The following is a 20,327-nucleotide window of genomic DNA, read 5'->3' on the forward strand; positions in this document are numbered from 1 at the left end:
GACTTAGCGCCGGCACTAACTTCCGGCGCTAAAGCCCTGGCTAAGCCAAAACTCAATTTCTAGGCCAGAGTGTTTTATTTGGGAATTTGGAAAGAGTGGGAATTTGGAGAAGCGAGGGAAGGAGTTGCTGCCTTTTGCCTACACTACTTGTAGTGCTTTGTGTTATAGGTAGATATATAATTCCAGTACCCTTAACTTAATCTAGATCAAGTAAGTAGTCAAGAAACTACACTGTAAACAAAGTTACCTAATTACAAACTTAATTAAATTTAATTAAATAAAACAAGGTCATATAGGGATGGCAGTGCAGGTGGTGTGCCGCAACTGCAGCATGTGGGAGTTTGTGGAGAGCATTGTGATCCAGGACAACCACGTTTGCAATAAGTGCCTTCTTGAGGTTTTTGAGCTGGAGTCTGAAGTGCAGGTATTGCGGGGCATCAGGAATGAAAGAAAGACTTGCATTTATATAGCGCCTTTCACGACCACCGGACACCTCAAGGCGCTTTACAGAAATTAAACAAATACTTTGGTCGTGATTTTATTATCGGTGTCAGGATAATGGCGGGAGAGCTGATTTCTGGGTTCCAGCCACGATCCTGGCTGCAGCCGCTCTGTCAAAGGGATCTTCCCTTGATTGGCCTTGAGAAGTGTCTTACTGAGTTCCAGTGAATGTTCAGACATATCTCTCTCCGCGCCCCCCCGCCCCCACCGCTATAGTGATGAGTGAACATGGAATGGCTTGGACATTAATGGGATGCTTCATGGTGCTGGTGTGGGATGGTGTCAACCTGGCGCATCATGTGGCAGCCAGGATTAACAGCATCAAGTGAAGTAAATCTGGCCATGGTGATGCCATCGCTGGCCTCCTGGGCAGCAATGTCGTCAGGGGCTAAAGCCCTGTGTCCAGTGCAGCATCTGGTGATGACGGAGAAGGTTGATGATGTTGTTGGTGATGATGATGTGTCTGGTGATGTTGGTGTTGGGGCTGATCGTGGAAGGATTCAGAGGACCAAGGTCTGTTTGTTTCAAGGGCACTGACGTAGCTGTAATAGATGGCAGCTGCAGGTGAGATGACAGAAGCGATCTGTCAATGGTGAGAGAGGTTGTTCCAATGAGGTGGCACTGGATATACAACTGCCTCTAAACACTGCAATCTAAAGAAATCTCTGTATGTATTAAAAATGCAGTAACCAACATTTTCTGCGTTCTGAAACTGACCATCTGCAACATGGCATCCATCCTTGACACCACTTCTGCAGCTGTTAGCTTATCAGAAACATCAGAGCAGACTCAACTCACGCCAGGTTGAGCTGGCGTGTTCCCGAACAGCGGGTAACCCATGGGGGAGAATGTAAAATGGGAAGAAAGCCTCAAAATATTATTAAATTGGCTCTTAACAAGCCATTTAATGAGCTCAATTGTATCCCTCGCTGCTTGGTGTCGGGTCAGTTCTCCGCCACCTGGGAGACTCGCGTGGAGGCGGGGTGATGGCGGGTTTCTTACCCGCTGTCAATCTTTGTTATTTTGACAGCAGACCTGCCTCCAAACCTGCCCTCTGGGCGCCGGCAAATACGTGGCCTTTGTGTCTGTCTTCATGGAAGAAGACGCAAAAAACTTCCCGGAAATAGTGGACAACCAAGGGTCTAGCGAGAATGAGGAACTGAAAGAAATTAGTATTAGTAAAAAAATAGTACTGGAGAAATTAATGGGACTGAAAGCCGATAAATGCCCTGGACCTGATGGCCTACATCCCAGGGTTTTGAAAGAGTTGTCTATAGAGATAGTGGATGCATTGGTTGTCATTTTCCAAAATTCCATAGATTCTAGAACGGTTCCCACAGATTGGAAAGTAGCAAATGTAATCCCACTATTTAAGAAAGGAGGGAGAGAGAAAACGGGGAACTACAGACCAGTTAGCCTGACATCAGTAGTAGGGAAAATGCTAGAATCTATTATTAAGGTCGTGGTAACAGGGCACTTAGAAAATAATAATAGGATTGGGCAGAGTCAACATGAATTTATGAAAGGGAAATAGTGTTTGACAAATCTGTTAGAGTTTTTTGAGGTTGTAACTAGCAGGATAGATAAGAGGGAACCAGTGGGTGTGGTGTATTTGGATTTTCAGTAGGCATTCGATAAGGTGCCACACAAGAGGTTATTAAACAAAATTAGGGCTCATGGGATTGGGGGTAATATACCAGCATGGTTTGAGGATTGGTTAATGGACAGAAAACAGGGGTGTCTAGAACCAGGGGTCACAGTCTCAGAATAAGAGGTCGACCATTTAGGACTGAGATGAGGAGAAATGTCTTCACTCAGAGGGTGGTGAATCTTTGGAATTCTCTTCCCCAGAGGGCTGTGTAGGCTCAGTCGTTGACTATATTCAAGAGAGAGATCGATAGATTTTTGAATATTAAGGGAATCAATGGAAATGGGGATAGTTCAGGAAAGTGGAATTGAGGTCGAAGATCAGCCATGATCTTATTGAATGGCGGAGCAGGCTTGAAGGGCCAAATGGCCTACTCCTGCTCCTATTTCTTATGTCCTTACATTCTTATCAGAGAATTGACAGAGAGTTCAGTGTGTTTTAGTGTTTAATTCACTGTCACTTTTCTTCCAGAACCTCTACCCTATCACATTCCATCCCCTTTGTTCTTTTCTCCTCCCTGCCCCCGCCAGCCCCATCCTTTTTCCTGGCTCTGTACTTGCTTATAAACGGTTAAATCTCAAACTTCTTCCAGTTCTGATGAAATGTCATCGGCCTGAAACATTGGGGGGGATTTTAACCCCAAGAAACGGGTGGTTTGGGGGTCGGCTGGGAGGTTAATGTGTTAAAAATCTGAATCCCGACCCCAACCTGCCTCCACCCGCCCACTTCCGTATTTAACAGAGGTGGAACAGGGAGGTGGACAGTCAACCCGCGCAGGAGGTGGGTTGGCACTTAAATATTATAATGAGGCCGCGTGCCTCATTTTGAAGCTCCATTTTAAATTTTACTGTAGGCGGCCGGGTTTCCCTGCCACGGGGAACCCAACAGCTAAAGGAAGACGAGGACTACTGGATCCAACAGGTAAGTGCCTTTCCACTTATTTGCTGGATCCAGCATTCCAGCCTCGCCAACCCCCCACGATCGGACAACCCCCACCACCCTTGCGATCTCCCCCCGAGTCCTCCGATCTCCCCCACTCCCCCGATCTCCCCCACTCCCCCCGAGTCCTCCGATCTCCCCAGAGTCCTCCGATCTCCCCCACTCCCCCGAGTCCTCCGATCTCCCCCACTCCCCCGAGTCCTCCGATCCCCCCCCACTCCCCCGAGTCCTCCGACGTCCCCCACTCCCCGAGTCCCCCGATCTCCCGCACGCCCCCGAGTCCTCCGATCTGCCCCACTCCCCCCGAGGCCTCCGATCTCCCCCACTCCCCCCGAGGCCTCCGATCTCCCCCACTCCCCCGAGTCCTCCGATCTCCCCCACTCCCCCGAGTCTTCCGATCCCCCCCCACTCCCCCGAGTCCTCCGATCTCCCCCACTCCCCGAGTCCTCCGATCTCCCGCACTCCCCCGAGTCCTCCGATCTGCCCCACTCCCCCCGAGGCCTCCGATCTCCCCCACTCCCCCCGAGGCCTCCGATCTCCCCCACTCCCCCGAGTCCTCTGATCTCCCCCACTCCCCCGAGTCCTCCGATCTCCCCCACTCCCGAGTCCTCCGATCTCCCCCACTCCCCCGAGTCCTCCGATCCCCCCCACTCCCCCGAGTCCTCCGACCTCCCCCACTCCCCCCGAGTCCTCCGACCTCCCCCACTCCCCCCGAGTCCTCCGATCCCCCCCACTCCCCTGAGTCCTCCGACCTCCCCCACTCCCCGAGTCCTCCGATCTCCCCCACTCCCCCCGAGGCCTCCGATCTCCCCCACTCCCCCCGAGGCCTCCGATCTCCCCCACTCCCCTGAGTCTTCCGATCTCCCCTACTCCGCGAGTCCTCCGATCCCCCCCACTCCCCCGAGTCCTCCGATCCCCCCCACTCCCCCGAGTCCTCCGATCTCCCCCACTCCCCCCGAGTCCTCCAATCTCCCCCACTCCCCCCGAGTCCTCCGATCTCCCCCACTCCCCCCGAGTCCTCCGATATCCCCCACTCCCCCGAGTCCTCCGATCTCCCCCACTCCCCCGAGACCTCCGATCTCCCCCACTCCCCCCGAGGCCTCCGATCTCCCCCACTCCCCCCGAGTCCTCTGATCTCCCCCACTCCCTCGAGTCCTCTGATCTCCCCCACTCCCCCGAGTCCTCCGATCCCCCCACTCCCCCGAGTCCTCCGATCTCCCCCACTCCCCCCCAAGTCCTCCAATCTCCCCCACTCCCCCTGAGGCCTCCGATCTCACCCACTCCCCCAAGTCCTAGACGAGGGAACTAGATGTTCTAGACGAGGGAACTAGATGTCTTGACGAGGGAACTAGATGTCTAGATGAGGGAACTAGATGTAATATTGTAGGGGGTGGCGTGTGCGCAGTCAGCTTTGCCCCTGACTGGTTTTGAGCGGTTCGAATAGCTCCCACATCCCTGGGTTCTAGACACTGGACTTAGGTACAGATGGCGATACAGAATTGGAGTAGACAACTGGTTTGGTGCAAGAAAACCGTATTTTTATTAAAAGGCACAATAAAATTACAACACTGAAAATTACTGGAATTGTTACAGGCTTACAAGAGTACACTTAATCAGGAATGGGGAACACATGGCACATCGAGGGAAAATCACAGTAATAATTCCCCTACCCTTGTCCCACCCCCAGTATCTAACTAAATTGTGCTGTGAGGGGCCAGGGATTATGCTCACCAATAAGGGTTTCTGGACAGGTCGAATTCTGTCGATCAAGCCGGTTGCGGTTTTGGGGTTCGCTCTTTGTGTCCTTTGGGGCCTGCCGTCGTCACGTGGTCCCAGGGTGCAGTGGAGGAGTCATCTGAGTAAAGTACCCTCTTTTCCTCCGTTAGAGATAGGGAATAAAGTCTTTGTTGGGTACTTTACCTTGTAGAGTGGAAAACTTCAGGTTTTCTTCTTCTGGTGGTGGTCTGGTCGTCGAAGTTTTGTTGCGGTTGGGGTTCGGTTGGCGGTCTTCGGTGTTGGCTTGGTCGCGGTGGCCTAGATCACTACCTGTGCAGTGGTAATGATCCGAAGGTATGGTTTACCCGGCCCTTTGTTACCGCGGTGCTCGTGGTTGTCTGTTTCTTGGAGTTTCGAGTGTCTCTGGGCCTGAGCATGTGCCACCCAACGCTTCTTTGCGTTTCGAGTGAACCTGGGCCTGAGCGTGTGCCTCCTCGTCCCCCAACGCTTCTCCACACTGCCCTTCTCTGCTATTCGCCGGCCTGCCTTCATCTGCTCCAGCCCGCTTGCTGCACCCATCTGCCTGCTTGGTTACTGCACGTTTTTGGTCACCGGTGGGCCTACAATTATACTACTTCGGAGGTTCGTTATCTGCACGCCAAATCAGGGTTAGTTCTTTGTCCGATTTTTGGCGGGCTCGTTAAAGTGATTATAGCCATTCACTTTAACTGCTTTTTGGGTGGTTGCCCCGTTGCTAAATGATCTTTAATGTCCTGGTGTTTGTTATTCATAATGTTTAATCGGTGTCTTCCTGGCTTGGTAGCTACTTCGAACTGTAACCGATTATTTATGCAAAGGTTTGATGGGTTCACGATTAAGTTTTTCCTGAGTTGATTAAGAATGCGTATTCTGCATTGTCGACTTGTCTGGCTTTCAGAAATAACAAGTCTTTCACAGGCCCAGGCATGTCAGGTTTTTCAAAAGCCCTTTTGAATTTGACCTGCCGTTTTTGCAGGGCCCTGCTTTCCAATCTTGCAGGCTTCTGCCATGAGGTCCAGAAGCCATTTTCTTTAGGGTTCCCTTATAACTTTGTCCTTCAGGGTCCCTTTATTAATAACTTTGGGGAATGTGGGAATTTTGAGAACCCTACAATATCTCCAAGTTTGCAGATGACACAAAGCTGGGTTGGCGTGTGTGCTGTGAGGAGGATGCCGAGAAACTCCACTATGATTTGGACAGGTTCGGTGATTGGGCAGATGCATGGCAGAAGCAATATAACGTGGATAAATGCGAGCTTATCCACTTTAGTGGCAAAAACAGGAAGGCAGATTATTATCTGAACGGCAATAGATTGTAAGAAGGGGAAGTGCAATGAGACCTGGGTATCCTTGTGCACCAGTCGCTGAAGGTAAGCATGCAGGTGCAGCAGGCGGTTAAGAAGGCAAATGGTATGTTGGCCTTCGTAGTGAGAGGGTTTGAGCACAGGAACAAGGATGTCTTGCTGCAGTTGTACAGGGCCTTGGTGAGACCACACCTTGAGTATTGTGTGCAGTTTTGGTCGCCTTATCTGAGGAAGGATGTTCTTGCCATGGAGGGAGTGCAGCGAAGATTCACCAGGCTGATACCTGGGATGGCAGGAATGACGTATGAGGAGAGATTGGGTCGATTGAGCTTATACTTGCTGGAGTTTAAAAGAATGAGAGGGGATCTCATTGAAATTTATAAAATTCTAACAGGACTAGACAGACTAGATGCAGGAAGGATGTTCCCGATGGCGGGCGAGTCCAGAACCAGGGGTCATAGTCTAAGGATAAGGGGTAAGCCATTTAGGACAGAGATGAGGAGGAATTTCTTTACCCAGAGAGTGGTGAACCTGTGGAATTCTCTACCACAGAAGGCAGTTGAGGCCAATTCATTAAATATATTCAAGAAAGAGTTAAGGCTAAAGGGATCAAGGGATATGGGGAGAAGGCAGGGACAAGGTACTGAGTTTAGATGATCAGCCATGATCTCATTGAATGGCAGAGTAAGCTCGAGGGGCCGAATGGCCTACTCCTGTTCCTATCTTCTATGTTTCTATGTCCTCCGATCTCCCCCACTCCCCCGAGTCCTCTGATCTCCCCCACTCCCCCGAGTCCTCCGATCCCCCCACTCCCCCCAAGTCCTCCGATCTGCACCACTTCCCTCGAGTCCTCCGATCTGCCCCGCTCCCCCCGAGTCCTCCGATCTCCCCCACTCCCTCGAGTCCTCCGATCTCCCCCACTCCCCCGAGTCCTCCGATCTCCCCCACTCCCCCGAGTCCTCCGATCTCCCCCCGAGTCCTCCGATCTGCCCCACTCCCCCGAGTCCTCCGATCTGCCCCACTCCCCTGAGTCCTCCGATCCCCCCCACTCCCCCCCGAGGTCTCCGATCTCCCCCAGAGTCCTCCGATCCCCCCCACTCCCCCGAGGCCTCCGATTCCCTCCCCCCCGAGGCCTCCGATCTCCCCCACTCCCCCAGAGTCCTCCGATCTCCCCCACTCCCCCGATCTCCCCCACTCCCCCGAGGCCTCCGATCCCCCCCCACTCCCCCGATCTCCCCCACTCCCCCGAGTCCTCCGATCTCCCGAGGCCTCCGATCCCCCCCCCACTCCCCCGAGTCCTCCGATCTCCCCCACTTCCCCGAGGCCTCCGATCTTCACCTCGACCTTCAATCTCCGCCTTGGCCTCCGATCCACCCCCATCCTCTGATCTCCCGCCCGACGCCTCCGATCCCTCCCCATTCGGCCTCCAATCTCCCCTCCGAGGCCAATCTCTGACCCCCCACCCCCGATCTCCAGCCCCCCATCTGTCCTTCCGACCACAACCCTCCCCCCCCCGATCCCGGCCACCCGACCCTCCCAATCCTGGCCGCCTTCCTCTCTGCTCCCCAGGCCTACCTGCCCGACAGCCAGACAGCCTCTGAATCTGGCTGGCTGCGGGCGGGAAACAGATAAAATAATTTAAATTAGGCCCTGCCGTTAAATTCGGCAGGGCCTGAGGGAAACCCATTCTCCCAGGTTTCCCGCCTGCATTCCAGCCTCCCCGCTCCCTACCTGCCTCCAAGTAAAAATTCCAGCCATTAACTCTGTTTTTCTCTAAAGATGCTCTCTGACCTGTTGAGCATTCCCAGCATTTTCTGTTTTCATTCCAGTGTGTCTCATTTGCAATGCTCCTGATTTTCTAGTGATATTTAATTTAATACATGGCGGGGGTGGCGGAAGGGTAATTTTCCACTTTAGTGATTGAGCGTAAAGCATCACATGGGTAGAGCACATATGGGAAGATCAGGCACAGAGGATTTCACAATGGTGATGCAGCCCCCCGAACTGCCGTCCAATATATGAAGTGTGTATTTCCATCCCAGCTGCAGCTTGCTGCCCCTCCGCCACCACTTGCTCCTCCTCCTCCTGCGCTGTGATCCACCTGATGTTTTCTCATCAAACATGTTAATTGTATTCTGTGGGATGGGTGTAACTGTGCAAATGTTTGCAAATATTGGAGAGTGGGATGCTGGTTGCTGTGAATGGCTGTCTTATTCTGGGCCCTTGGCCCTCTTTTGCCAGAGTTCCTCTTGACACCACTGTGTCAGCCAATGAGTTGCATGGCAGAAAAAAGACAAATGTTTGAATGTTGGCCACATGACACACTTTCAAACAGAGCGTACGCTGCCAATATTGTGTGTTTTTTGTGTGGTTGTGTGTAGGCCTGTATGTGAGTAGGTCTCGGCTATTGGCTCAGGAGTAGCTCTCTCGACTCTGAGCCAGATGGCTGTGGGTTCAAAGTGCACTCCCAAGACTTGAGCCCATAATCTAGACTGACACTTTAGTGCAGTACTGAGGGAGTGCCACACTGTCGGAAGTGTCATTTTTCAGATCATAGGTTAAATTAAGGCCTTGTTTGCTTTCTCAGGTGGACATAAAAAAATTCCATGGCACTATTCAAAGAGCAAGGGAGTTCACCTGGTGTCCGAGCCAATATGGCCCCTCAACCAATGTCACTCAAAAACAAATCATCTCATTGCTGTTTGTAGGACCTTGCTGTATGCAAATTGGCTGCATGTTTCCCTACATTACAACAGTGACTCCACTTCAAAAAAGTACTTAATTGACTGTGAAGGGCTTTGGGATGTCTTGAGATCATGAAAGGTGCTATACAAATGCAAGTTCTTTCTTTTCTTTGTTTAGGTGAGCAGGAAGACAAGACAGAACAAGAGGGAGGCCTCAGGTTTCACCTTCCCCTTCTCCGTCATGCTCTTATAGGCAAGGAGGTCTAGGGTAGCTTCCTCAAAGGAAGTCAAGGGATTGTAACTTCTAGGTTGTTCCTGTTGGGTCTATTCCTTTGTATTATGTGTCATCTTGCTGTGCAAACGGGAAAGTCATCTTGACGTTTTTTGTAAGTTGAAAGGCCAATTACACGGTGAAAGACTTGTGCCCATACCATGCTGTGTGTCAATATCTGCCTATTCATCCTACAGTTAGGTTATGTTACAATGCTTTGCTGTGTGATTTCAGTTGGAAATTGCAGCTAGAATTTGTGCCCTATGAATATGCATGATAAGCAATGAAAGAGCTGTAACATTGTCTGACGGCTTTCGCATGGACTAGCAGTAAATATATAGCAGCTGATGGGCAACACTTTACAGCATGCACAGTTAGGATGCCTACCTGGTGTGTGATGCTGTTGTGTTGCCATATGCTGGCCTTAAGGTCTGCCATCTTCTTCTGCATGTATTCCTAGGTCTTGCAGATACTGTACACTGCAATGACCCTCACTAACACCTTCTGCCATGCATGCACAAATATACTGGGGAAGGCCCGACCAGTCCCCATCCACCACCACCCTCCACCGCCTGGCTGAACTTGTTCTCACATTGAACAACTTCTCCTTTGACTCCACTCATTTCCTCCAAATCAAAGGTGTTGCTATGGGTACCCGCATGGGCCCTAGCTATGCCTGCCTTTTCATGGGATATGTGGAACACTCTTTGTTCCAGTCCTACTCGGATCCCCTCCCTCACCTCTTTTTCCGATACATTGATGACTGTATCGGTGCCATTTCCTGCTCTCGCCCTGAACTAAACAATTTCATTTACTTTTCCTCCAATTTCCACCCTTCCCTCACCTTCACATTGTCCATCTCTGACTCTTCCCTTCCCTTCCTCGACTTCTCCGTCTCCATCTCTGGGGATAGGTTATTGACCAACATTCACTACAAGCCCACTGACTCCCACAGCTACCTGGACTACATTTCCTCCCACCCCGCCTCCTGTAAGGACTCTATTCCATTCTCCCAGTTTCTCCGTCTCCGCCGCATCTGCTCTGACAATGCCATTTCCACACCAGTGCTTCCGACATGTCTTCCTTTTTCCTCAACCGAGGATTCCCCTCTACCGTGGTTGACACAGTCCTCGACCATGTCCGTTCTATCTCCCGCACTTCTGCCCTCACCCCTGCCCCTTCCTTCCGGAACCACGATAGGGTTCCCCTTGTCCTCACCTTTCACCCCACCAGCCTCCACATTCAACGGATCATCCTCCGCCATTTCCGCCACCTCCAAAGTGATCCCACCACCAAACGCATCTTCCCCTCCCCTCCCCTTTCAGCATTCCGTAGGGACCGCTCCCTCCGAGGCACCCTAATCCACTCCTCTATCACCCCCAGCACCCCTTCCCCTTCGCCCGGCACCTTCCCATGCAAGCGCAGGAGATGCAACACCTGCCCTTATACCTCCCCCCTTCCCACTGTCCAGGGCCCCAAACACCCCTTCCAGGTGAAAAAGCGATTTACTTGTTCTTCTTGCAATCTAGTATACTGTATTCGCTGCTCACGATGTGGTCTCCTCTACATTGGGAGACCAGACGCAGATTGGGTGACCGCTTTGCGGAACACCTCCATTCAATCCGTAAGTAAAGAAATAAAGGATAGTATTCGACTAAAAACAAGGGCATATAAGGTAGCCAAATCTAGTGGGATGATAGAGGATTGGGAAAACTTTAAAAGACAGCAAAAAATAACAAAAAGATTGATTAAGAAAGGGAAGATAGATTATGAAAGTAAATTAGCAAAAAATATAAAAACAGATAGTAAGAGTTTTTATAGTTATATAAAAGGAAAAAGGGTGGCTAAAGTAAATGTTGGTCCCTTAGAGGATGAGACCGGGAAATTAATGGTGGGAAATATGGAGATGGCAAAAACACTGAATGAATATTTTATATCAGTCTTTACAGTAGAAGACACTAAGAATATCCCAACACTGGACAAACAGGGGGCTAAAGGGGGGGAGGAGCTAAACACGATCAAAATCACTAAGGAAGTGGTACTCGGTAAAATAATGGGACTCAAGGCGGATAAATCACCTGGACCTGATGGCTTACATCCTAGGGTCTTGAGGGAAGTGGCGGTAGGGATTGTGGATGCATTGGTAATAATTTTCCAAAACTCCCTGGACTCGGCAAAGGTCCCGGCAGACTGGAAAACTGCTAATGTAACACCCTTATTTAAAAGGGTAGTAGACAGAAGGCTGGAATCTATAGACCGGTTAGCCTAACATCTGTGGTAGGTAAAATTTTGGAGTCCATTATTAAGGAGACAGTAACAGGACATTTGGATAATCATAATTTAATAGGACAAAGTCAGCATGGTTTTATGAAGGGGAAGTCATGTTTGACAAATTTGCTGGAGTTCTTTGAGGAAGTAACATATAGGGTGGATAAAGGGGAACCAGTGGACGTAGTGTATTTGGACTTCCAAAAGGCATTTGACAAGGTGCCACACAAAAGATCATTGCTTAAGATAAAAAATCACGGGATTGGGGGTAATATTCTGGCATGGATAGAGGATTGGCTATCTAACACAAGGCAGAGAGTTGGGATAAATGGTTCATTCTCAGACTGGCAATCAGTAACTAGTGGTGTTCCGCAGGGGTCAGTGCTGGGTCCCCAACTCTTTACAATCTATATTAATGATTTGGAGGAGGGGACCGAGTGTAACATATCAAAGTTTGCAGATGATACTAAGATGGGAGGGAAAGTAGTGAGTGAGGAGGACATAAAAAACCTGCAAGGGGACATAGACAGGCTAAGTAAGTGGGCAGAGATTTGGCAGATGGAATACAATACTGGAAAGTGTGAGGTTATGCACTTTGGCAGGAAAAATCATAGAGCAAGTTATTATCTTAATGGCAAGAAACTGGAAAGTACTGAAGTACAAAGGGATCTGGGGGTCCTGGTGCACGAAACTCAAAAGGTTAGTATGCAGGTGCAGCAAGTGAATAAGAAGGCCAATGGAATGTTGGCTTTCATTGCTAGGGGGATAGAATATAAAAATAGGGAGGTATTGCTTCAGTTGTACAAGGTATTGGTGAGACCGCACCTGGAATACTGCGTACAGTTTTGGTGTCCATACTTAAGGACATACTTGCTCTCGAGTCAGTACAAAGAAGGTTCACTCGGTTAATCCCGGGGATGAGGGGATGGACATACGAGGAGAGGTTGAGTAGATTGGGACTCTACTCATTGGAGTTCAGAAGAATGAGGGGCGATCTTATTGAAACATATAAGATTGTGAAGGGGTTGGATCGGGTGGATGCGGGGAGGATGTTCCCGATGATGGGTGAAACTAGAACTAGGGGGCATAGTCTTAGAATAAGGGGCTGCTCTTTCAAAACTGAGATGAGGAGGAACTACTTCACTCAGAGGGTGGTAGGTCCATGGAATATGCTGCCCCAAAAAGCTGTAGAAGCTACATCATTACATAAATTTAAAACAGAAATAGACAGTTTCCTAGAAGTAAAGGGAATTAAGGGTTACGGGGAGCGGGCAGGAATTTGGATACGAGTCTAGGTGCGGATCGGTCATGGCCCTGTGGGTAGCGGAGCGGGCCCAAGGGCCATGTAGCCTGATCCTGCTCCTATTTCGTGTGTCTAATTCTGTTAGATTCAGGAGATGGTTCTGTGATAGTGGATTGGCGGTTAGGATCAGATCAGCCATGATCTTATTGAATGGCGGAGCAGGCTCGAGGGGCCGATTGGCCTACTCCTGCTCCTATTTCTTATGTTCTTATGTTCTTAAGGGTGACCCCGAGCTTCCGGTCGCCTGTCATTTTAATTCACCGCTCCATTCCCACTCGGACCTCACCGTCCTCGGCCTCTTGCATTGTTCCACGGAAGCTCAGCGTAAGCTTGAGGAACAGCACCTCAGCTTCCGATTAGGCACTTTACAGCCTTCTGGACTCAACATCGAGTTCAACAATTTCAGATCATAACCTCGGCCCCTATTACATTTTTACTTATATTTTTTATCCACACCTTTGTTTAGACCTTTTCCCCCCTTTCTTTTTTTTTTCTCTCTCTCCCACATGACAGCTGTCTCCCACTCTGCCAGCGCATTTCACACCTAATCTAGAGCCGTCTTTTGTCTCCACTAGTCCTATCACCATCTCGTCTCGTTTTGAATACCTCTTAATGTCTCTTCTCTTTTGTTCTCTCCCAGCCTGGCCTCTTAATCTATTTCATTTCCTGTGCTTCTTTTGTCTTGATAAAGGGTTTTCACCCGAAACGGTGACTCTATTTTCTCTCCATGGATGTTGCCTGGCCTGCTGAGATTTTCCAGCATTTTCTGTTGATATTTCGGATTTCCAGCATCTGCAGTATTTTGCTATCATACTGGCGAAGGTGCCTGGAGAGCCAAACAAAGCAGCCCTCTTCATGCACCAGCATCTCCACTCTGCCATCCATCAATAAGTGTTTAAGTGCTTCACTGCTGCCTTTACATTTGTTCTGCCACCCACTGATTTTTCCCATATCCACTTCTTTTGGCCGACATGACCTTCAGATAGACTACCAAAAACATCTGACCACACATGTGGCCACTTAGTTTATGTGGTTTAAATACTAACTGCACTGGATATTTTTCTTTTTCCCCCCTCTGCCAAGCTTCTGGTAGAAGATAGTCGGAGCTTGTTCAGAATATCCAATTAGGATCAAGTTCGGAAGATGTGGCAAGGCCTGCTTTGGGCGAATGCAAAGCTGATAGCACACTGATTCTGCAGCCGAAGCACCAGGATTAGGAAATTTAGCCCCAGGTAGAACAACATTGACAACAGTATTGCGTCACATATGATGAACTCCAGTAAATTATTGGAGTACTACAAATATTAACTTGCTATTCAGTTTCAAGCTGCTTTCATCCACCTTGTTCTGGAAGAGAAAGGAGACCTTGGCCTAGAAATTGGGTTGGTAGCACCGGCGCTGAGCGCCTAAAGAGACCTAGAATTGGGGCGAAGCCCTATGTTGGGGCGGACGCTATGAAGATAGCGCCAACTCAGATATTGACTATACATTTAGCGCCTGCGCAAAGTGTTAGCGCGCGCCCATGAGCGCAAGCGGCTCATGACGTCATTTCAGTGTGCAACGCATTTTAGGAGCGCCTGAGCGCATATTGGGTGGCGCCCGGAGCCTTAGCGCCCAGCGCTATTAGTGACAGTTCGAGGGAGGGCTAACAGGCCCTTCTCGGAGTAGGGGGGCGCTATTTAAAGAGGACAGCTCTAGTGCAGAATCTTCTGCCACTTGGCCTGCTCATTGCGATCGTTGCTAGAGAGAGTTGGCGAGCTAATGTGGAGCGGAGTTCTGGGAATTTAGCTTTACAGTACTTGGGACCTTCAACCCTGTCCGAAGCACTTGCAGCACTACACCTAAAAGCCTTTTGACCAACTGGCATCGGAATGGGAGCTTGTTTGGAGGGCCACGGCCTCGTTGCCCAACACTGTGAAGGGGCAGAGAGACGGCGGGAGAGAGGGCCGAGATTGGCCAGAAGGAGGAGGGGCAATGGAGGTTGGCCAATCCGACGGGATGCTGCGAGGGTCTTCAGGCAGCAGGTGACAAGCCTTGACATGTCGGAGGAGCAGTGTTTGGAAAGGCTCCGAATCTGGAGGGACATTGTTACTGATCTGTGCCACCTGCTTGGTCAGGATCTGCAGCCGTGTGAACGCTGCAGAACCTCTCTGCCCGTGATGGCTAAACTGACTGATGGCCTCCATTTTTATGCCAACAGATCCTTTCAGTCAGCCATTGGGGACAATGCGACTGCCACTCAGGCTGCAGTCCACTGTTGCATCCGGCAAGTGACAGATGCCCTTTATAGGCGAACGCGTCAATTCATTACCTTCCCTCGAACCCTGCACAAGCAGGCGGAGGAGGAGGAGTATGAGGAGGAGGAGGAGGAAGAGCAGGCAGAGGAGGAGGAGGAAGATGGAAGGGCTGCTGAAAGTGGAAGGTCCATACGTCAGAGGCTCCTCTTGACACCCCTGTGGCGGAATGATGAGAGTCTTAACTCATGCGCACTTTGGATGTTTGAGGGCCTCTGAATGCCAGCATCACTGAAAGTAGTCACATGCACCATGCCACACTGAAACTTCTGTTTATTAGCACAAAAGTCTTTCATTACAGCTAAACAACGTAATGTCAGCAGAAACCATAACTTTCAAAGAAACTGTGAACTGTTCGGCAAAGCCGCAAAACTCAACCAACCTTCTGCAAATATAACAGCAGGTGAGGGTGTCCTTGAATTTGGACAAACAAACGTCTCAGCACCTCCCTCTACAACTGGCCCCTTGAGGGAGAATGGCTTCTCTTTCACGCCCGGCTCCTTCCCTCCCTGCTGCTCCTACGTAATTGGACCCCAGTGGCGGGTTCAAGGCTGGGGGACGCCTCCTGACTGTCTGGAAGTGCAGAAGCCCCTGAGGGGCGGCCTGGCCGACCTCTGGGCTTGGAGGGTGCGGACGCAGGATGCTTGCTGTGACCATGGCTGGAAGCAGTGTGGCCTGCAGATGGTGGCAGCTGCAATGCAGGCGTCCCAGCGCTGGCATGTGCAATGGTCTCCTGCCGAGAGAGGACACCTGCACCATGGTCAGCTGACACACTGGCTATCTGAGGGGAGCGGCTCGGCTCATCCGCCACAATCACATGCTCCACTGATTCCTGGCCTTGTACGGGAGTGGAAGGGCCCGGGGTGATCCTGTCTGATGCAGAGAGGGTGGCTGCAGTGAGAGATCGCGTTGCGTCAATCTGGCTGTGGAGGAGCCCAGCAAGTGACTGCGTGGCAACAGTGAGGACCTGTGTGCCAGGTGCCAGTGCTTCAGAGAAGGCCTGGACAGTTCTTCCCATAGCTTCGGACAAGCCAGGTGCCGACTGCTCCACTGCCTCGGACAAGCCCTGCACAGACCTTTCCAGGGATTGTCCGAAGCCCTGAACAGTCCTTTCCATTGCTGACTCAAAGCCGTGGACAGTCCTCTCCATTGTTGGGCTGAAGCCCTGAATAGTCCTGTCCATTGTGGCCCCGAAGCCATGGATAGACCTGTCCATTGTTTCCCCGAACACCTGGAGAGTCCTCTCCATTGTTGCCCCAAAGCCCTGCAGAGTCCTCTCCATTGTTGCTCCGAAGTCCAACATACTCCTAGCCAATGAATCTATTGACTCAGGCATCTACTCCACTGCAGCCATCAGCTCCGTGTGTCTGAGCCGGGTCTGTTTGCTCATCTCAGCCAGGCGACGGACCTCATCTGCACTCTGTGCAGCAGTCATAACGACCTGCCTTGCCCTGCGGGGAGACGGTGGCCGCACTTGCCTATCCCCCGTGCGTGGCTGCATGCCGCTTGGTCCGGCAACTGGTTCATCCTCAGAGCCCCCCCCGCTCCCCTCCAGGGGACTACTATCCCCAGTCTGTAGATGTGTCAGCTCCCTGGATTCTGCAATGGCTGGTCCGGATTCCTCCTGGTCCTTGCCTCCGGTGGCACTGGCACTGGCAGCTTCAGCGCGTTGAGCCCGAGTTGGTGCTGCTTCATCTGAAAGTGGGAGGTGGAAGAGTGGCTTTAGCAAAAGGACAGCTTTGCTGAAAGGCATGCCAGATTGCGGCAAGGCTCTGACATGGCTGCACACTGAGGATGCATGCTGGCGGGGGGACCAAGTGGAAGGCAACAGGTGAAAAAGCTGAGAGTCTTACCCTCGCTGTCGGTAATGGGGTCGGCAGATGCAGTGGTCACAGGACCAGACAGACGTCCTCCAAGTATCTGGTGCACTCTCTCCTCCAGATCCGTGAGAGTGACCACTTGTGGAGGTCCGCCACCGGTTCGACGCTGCTCCTTTCGAATCATCGCCAGCTTGGACTGCAGGGGATATAAGGGGAAGTTCTGTAACATGATGCCTTGAGACCTCATCGCATGCCCCCCATGGTGCAAGAGCCCTTACATGAGGCCTTGAGACATCTGTCCATGTGTGTGGCCAGAAAGGGCCATGGGTGCTTGCTGACAGATGGCCATTGGGGCATCATGGCAACAGGGTGGCCGAAGTCAGCTGCAGATGGAGGGAAGCACAAGTTTGGTAAACCATCACTCACCCTAACGATCCGTGTGAGGTCGTTGAATTTCTTCCTGCACTGAACAGGGGTCCTGGTTGCCATGCTGCTGGAGTTGACCCTCACAGCAACCTCCCTCCAAGATCGTCGGTAAGCCTTCTGATTCGGCCTCTTGCCATTATCTGGATACAGGACCTCTCGACGGTGTTCAACTGCAGCCACCAAGTGGTCCAGGGCCTCAGTGCTGAAGCACTCTGCTCTCTGTCTAACCTTCTCCATGATGAACAAGTTTGTACCGCCAGACAAGGGCCGAATCTGAGGCCTACAGGGCGTTGGGTGTTGAAGCTCAGGCTGACTGACCCACCCCTTTAAGAGCCGGTCGGCGCCTGGAGGTCTCGTGCTTTCCCGTAATTGAGTTCACCTGCGTTGCGCCCGTCCGCGTCGATATTGAGTTGCGCCTGACCTTTTGCGCCTTAAGAGCACCGTGCAACGGCTGATTTAGCGCCTCAATCCCCTTTGGGGTCGATGCAACCCAATATCGCGCCAGGCGGCGATAAGTTTCGTCTGGCTATAAACTTTGCGCATCGCCAGTTCTAACGCCTCAAGCGGGGCTATACCCAATTTCTAGGCCCTTATGTCAAAAGGAACATTTTTTCCCTCTTACATTTCTTAAAATATAATGGGCTAAAAATTTGGTACCTTAGCACCTCCTGTTATCGCCTCCGGGGGGTGATAACGGGGTGCCAACGACTTACCGACCGGGCGTGGCGAAATGAATTACTCCCGCTAAATTGGCTGAGAAGTTTGCGGTGGCGGTAACACTTTGCGCCACAATCTCCTGCGCCCAGAGATCGTGACGTCATTGCCGTGTGCATCGCCCCAGACCCGAACTTCCGTTCCGCTCCCTGCAGCATCGCCGGGCGAAAACACTGGCAGCTGCAGGAGGCGTTGTTCAGGAGGCCAGGCGCTTTGGGGGCGCAAATAAAAGGGGATGTTGGCGCGGGTAGGAGAAACATTTTAACACAGTTTCAGATCATTTTTTTCGATTGCTTCTGGGCTGCAATCAATCAGCCCGGCACTCTGCTGGATTGCATGGAGCTGATCAGGCCGGATCGCAGCTGCCATTGGGGACCAGCTGACTGAGCCTGCAGCAATGGCCCTTCCCTTGAAGGGAGGGAAGGAGCCTCTGTTCCCGGCAGCACTGCCCTCTTGCCGCCTTTAACTCTCCAAGGGAAGTGGTAGTGCTTGATTTAACGCTCCACTTCCCTCTTGGGGTGCTAAAACTCAATTTCGCGGTCGCTAGCGCTTATCAGCGCCGGGCGCTAAAGTTAGTGCCCCAAAATGGTCGATACAGAATTTTTCCTCCAATGAATTCTTTCTCTGGACAATTCTCAATTAGCCATGACTGCCATTAATTAAGCCAGTTTATCTGACAGGGAGCCAAATGTTTTATCAGTAGGTTTAAGACCTAAAGTTCATGCCATGAGTACAGTTACAGATTACAACACAAGACTTCGAAACGTCAATGTTAACTCAATACGCAGAAGAAAGTTGGCTGCAAGGGGAAAGTTTTTAACATCAACATTGTGTGTGTGTAGAGTTAGTTAGTCAAACACTGTAAGCAAATCTCTCATCAGAAATCAAAACAAAATATAGAAGCATAAACCATTGAGGGCAAGTCATAGGCCACATTTATTAAATCGAAATATTTTATTAATAAATTTCACTTCTTTGGGTGTCTCCTTTGAAAAATAAATTTCCAGAAATCTATCATTCTACAATGTGATATGTCACCATGGTTACTTTCTGATCTGCCATACTTAAATGTTATCTTTGTTCTTAATTGGGCTAAAGGGGAGTGAGGATCTTGTTTTTTTTTACAATGAATTTTGTGTTCATTAAGGTGAAGGGAATGAGTGTTGGGGAAATGGATAAAGCACCCAACTACTTGCTATCAGTGTCTAGAACAGGCACTTGCAGGTCAGGTATGACTTAAGTGAGAAACAGAGTAAGACTGCAGCCAGCGGTTCCAGACTGGTATCTATTGGATGCATCTCTGCAGCTCGCACCGTGATCAGCCCATGTGACCTTGATCCCTGGGTGCTATACCTTCAGTTTTAGAAGAGCATGTGTGATGGCACTTCCCACTAACATTAAAACGTTGGTCCTGAAATCCCAGGGTTGGAGAGGATGGAAAGCCTGATTTCCACCCGGGGAATTTGAGTTATGCTGGGATTCTGCTAATTGATATTGGCTCTTTCAATTCTGGTACAGGGCGCCATGGGCGGATTTTTTGCCCACCTGCCCCTACCACACGTCAAGCGGATATGACTGGGGAGTTCCTGCACTTCCCCGGGGAATTCTGCCCAGTCTGCATCCTGATAGGCCCAATGCAACCTATCCCTATTGAGAGCAGGTGTAGATTGTGTTATGGGTCTTCCACAGCCCCCACAATGCAGGATGGAATAGGTAATCGATCCCACTGGAGATTGAATATCTTCCAGGGACAGCCTGAGTGCTCCATTGCGAGCTGAGGATTTGGGCTGCTTGGAGTGTGGGAAGGCCCTTCCCAAACCTCCTATCCTGAGATATGGTGTTGTTCTGACCTTCTGGGCCTCGATCGGGACAGGCACTTCTGATGTACCACTAAAAAGTGATTGAATGAAAACTCAGAAAGCAGAGGGGTCAACGCCAGGGAAACAGAATGGAGCTCCAGCCACCGAGTTATTGGACACAGAGCAAGCAAGCGCTTCCTGCAAGACCGTGCTCGGGTAAACCGGCTCAGAGAGGAGGGAGGGAAAGATGGAGTACAAGTTGCAGAACTGGAAAGGTGTGGCAGCCTCAGAGAGTCGACTCGTACTGTTGGGGGGAATCAGCGAGAGCTTTGGCAAGAGAGGGAGGGAACTGGGGTGAGCTTGGGGTGCTGGATGATCGAGTTATCCCTGTAGGGGGCTGTAATCTTCATGCTGAAGCAGGGTTTGTGTGACGTGCTGGGTATGTACATTCCCATTGAAATCAGGGAGCGCACAGAACTTTAAACAGCCTCAAATACCTTTCCACCTGCTCACATGATTCTGCCTGCTAGGTTTCAAAGGTGTATGCACTGGTTCACTGACTGAATGCCCAGCCCATGCACTACTGAGCCACACAACAGGTA

This window comes from Somniosus microcephalus, chromosome 2 (assembly GCF_052327205.1).
Source record: "Somniosus microcephalus isolate GS21.2 chromosome 2, FLI_Smic_1.0, whole genome shotgun sequence".
Classification (NCBI taxonomy): Eukaryota; Metazoa; Chordata; class Chondrichthyes; order Squaliformes; family Somniosidae; genus Somniosus; species Somniosus microcephalus.